This window comes from Solanum dulcamara, chromosome 2 (assembly GCF_947179165.1).
Source record: "Solanum dulcamara chromosome 2, daSolDulc1.2, whole genome shotgun sequence".
NCBI classification, from domain to species: domain Eukaryota; kingdom Viridiplantae; phylum Streptophyta; class Magnoliopsida; order Solanales; family Solanaceae; genus Solanum; species Solanum dulcamara.
In genome coordinates this window covers 48,937,006-48,940,313 of record NC_077238.1, presented here as the reverse complement: position 1 = coordinate 48,940,313, position 3,308 = coordinate 48,937,006, and the positions used below count along the sequence as shown (strand labels likewise).

General features: G+C 35.5%; 1 long non-coding RNA gene across 1 annotated transcript; it reads left to right on the top strand.

Moving 5' to 3' along the window:
- The first annotated feature begins 208 nt into the window (after positions 1-208).
- LOC129876136 (uncharacterized) lies at positions 209-1,728 on the top strand. Its single transcript, XR_008763320.1, has 2 exons — positions 209-741; positions 1,505-1,728. It is a non-coding gene; the product is annotated as an uncharacterized LOC129876136 (long non-coding RNA).
- The last annotated feature ends 1,580 nt before the right edge of the window (positions 1,729-3,308 follow it).

Below are 3,308 nucleotides of genomic sequence, written 5' to 3'. Positions count from 1 at the left end.
TTTAATCTTAATTGATCCTATTTAATTACTAGCGGGATTTACCCTAATTAACACAATTTGTCTAGATATGCAATGCAACTAGCTATTGAAATTGGCAAAAATTGTAATCCTAGACAACTACCCTTCGCAATTTTCCCCAACCAACCGACCTAATATATACACACCTATACTTACAATTTCCTTCTCCTATACAACAACTACAATTCCTAACCTACCCAATTATTATACTAATAGCAAATCAACCCCAAGTTACCACCGCCAATTCCCCACTACACTATACAATCACCAACCCATTCCATATAACATGCTTACACCTGTACGTAGAACTTACAATTAACTGACACACTACACAATAATATACATCACCAACAATGTACAGCCCACCGCCAAGCGCAAATTTCCCAATCCAATTCAAATCATACCCTTCAGCAAACCCACACCAATCCCCGATAACACATACAACCTCTCTAGACAAATGATGGTTGCTCAATTGATTAAGCATCTTCACCCACGACTAGTAGATTTTGGGTTCAAGTCACATTGAAAAGGAAGTGTAAAAACACTATAAATTCTTTAAAATAAGGGGAAATTTTAGGCTCGTAAATTATTCTCACAAAGGTTTAGGCTCAAAAATTTTACTCTTTTCATTCATCAGAGCTTCATCGAAGCTTCGCTGGAATTTCTCTTTGGTGGTGGAGTCGTGAATCCAAGTTCGAGTTCTGGTTTGCTGCTCCAAAGATGGTAGAATTTTTTTTTCAGTCTTCATTTGTTCAATTAATAGCCTGATTACTCTGTTTTAGTCTTATATTTAGTATTTTTCCTTTTCTACTTATACAGTCCTTTATAATATTTTCAATCTACCTTAAATGATATTGTGTTGATCTTGTTGTTATAACAGACGTGGCTTACGTTTGATTTTGAAAAATTGTTATTGGTTTGCATCTCTCTGTTGAAAATTGTGAATTTGGATTCATATGTTTAAGCATCTCGTTAAAGAACTGACCTTTCCCCTTCTTCCTGTTTGAAAAATGTGAAAAAAAATATGAATATGCAACTGTATTATTTCGATCTATTTAATTTTGAAACCTTACAGTGATACACATATTTACCATGGTTTGTTCTGCATATTATTTTTTTTCAACTTAACATGGTTTTTAGAATTATCGTTCTTCCATTCCTTCGTTGTTGTTTGTTAAAGTTATAGAAATTCATATTCTACTCCATTTGTATCAATATAAGTTAGCTAATACTGATTTTAGTTTAACTGTTGTTGTTGATTTGTTACTACTATCTAAATGTTTTCTCAAATGATATCATTTGGTTATCTTGTTTGAATACCTTTCTTTTAGTTTGAGGCTTTGTTTGTTTCCAGATTTATAGTCATGTGGTTTAGATGTTAGTTGTGATTTCTATCAAGTCCTAACTTTGTTTATTATTGTTAAATTCTATTTTGAGCCTTATCTCTTTTGTTTCCCCCTAAAATGACATCTTGCTTTGTTCTCAGATGTGAATTAGTACTTCTATGGCCACTGATTAGAAGGATGTCTCTATCCAGTTTTTGAGTATCCACCAAGAAAAGTTTATTTTCTTTGAATCATTTTTCAAGAATACTGTTGCATTGTCCTTACTGTTGTATTCATGAACATGGACACGATCATGTAGCATTAGATTTAATTTAGTCGTAATTATTCTCTTCAGTGATTTCAATTCAGTTATACAGTTCATCTAGTCTCTTGTATTATCTTTAATGCTTTAGCCCATTGTGAGTTCTTCGTGTTGTTCTTGTGGCTATTATGAAGAATGCCTAGTAATTTAAGTATTTGCTCTCTTCTGCCGTGGTTTTAGCTTAAGTATCATTTCGTTTTCTTTGAGAATATGATCTTGGTATAACTTAAGTTCAGATTCTAAATTATAGCATGTGTAAATCCTGATCTGTTTGAATCTTTTTATATTATTAGTTAGTTTTTCCATGTAGGACTACTATTTTGTCACGATCCGATTTCTCAGGTCATGATGGCGCCTACTATGAACCACCAGTAGGCAAGCCGATCCATTTCTCAGAACTGCAAGTAATGAGATGTTAGGGTAGAAGATCAGCAATCTAATCTAAAAGAGTAACGTAACAATAGGAGAATACAATGAACGGGCGGAAGCAACTAAATATATATATACAACAAAACGATTCCTCCCAAAACCTGGAAGTAACATGTACAGAGCTTCTATAAAAGAGTACAAGTTCCAAAAGTGGACCACGGAAAAAAACATGTCTCAATAAAGCAAAAGAAGGGGAAAATGTATATACAGAGGGAGACGGGTAAATCTAGGATGCAATGTGCTCACCCTCACCTCCGATCACGATTGCAGCTAACTCAAACCAATGTCGATAGCTAGAATTCAGACCTGAATCACGAAAATAGATGCAGAGTATAGTATGAGTACCAAAACATGTACCCACTAGGCATCATAAGATGACTGAGCAAGATAAGCAAAAGTAAATTGAAATGCGTTTAAAAGAACACAATCAAGAGGTAGGAAAAGAAGTAAATGTAGGTATGTACACGAGCGTACTAGCAAAAAAATAGAAAGAATCTAACTAACTCTGCCGGGCTCCCATAAATCCGATGGGTATGCTCGTGCACAAATGAAGAGTAACCACCTGCACGGACTCCCATAAGCCTGACAAATGCAACAATAGTTGAAAGAAAATGAACGGAACCAAAAGGATTTCAATAATATCACCATTTCCTTGCTTGAACTGAACCTTTTCCAAAGTCAAACATCTCAACCCATAGAAGAGAGTAGATGGAGACTTAACCCAAAAATTTATCCGGGAATTAAGAATTTAACCACGTGCAAGCTGAACTACAAACTGTAACTGTGTAACTGTAGCTAGTGTTTGACATGAGTAGGCTAGAACACCAACTTTAACCGGGTAACTGTTGGCAAAGGTCAAACACAGGTAAGCTAGAAAGCAGACTTTAACCGAGTATCTATAGCTAGGAAGCTTGGACATAGATTAGTTGTACTGCGGACTTTAATCGGATATTTGTTGCTAAGGAGATGAACACAAGTAAGATGGACCATAGACTTTGACCAGGTATCTATAGCTGAGGGATCGGACAGAATTAGAATCGGCGACCAACCGTGCATCATAGGGAGTACCCCCAAATCGAGTGTCATCAATGCACCGCTCCAGCCCAAACCAAATATAACCCAAGTCGCTGAAAAATAATAAAAAATCAAGAACCAAGTGATACAAAATCGATAGCAAAATAGGGTATTATGGAGGTAAGGTCACATGCTGAGTT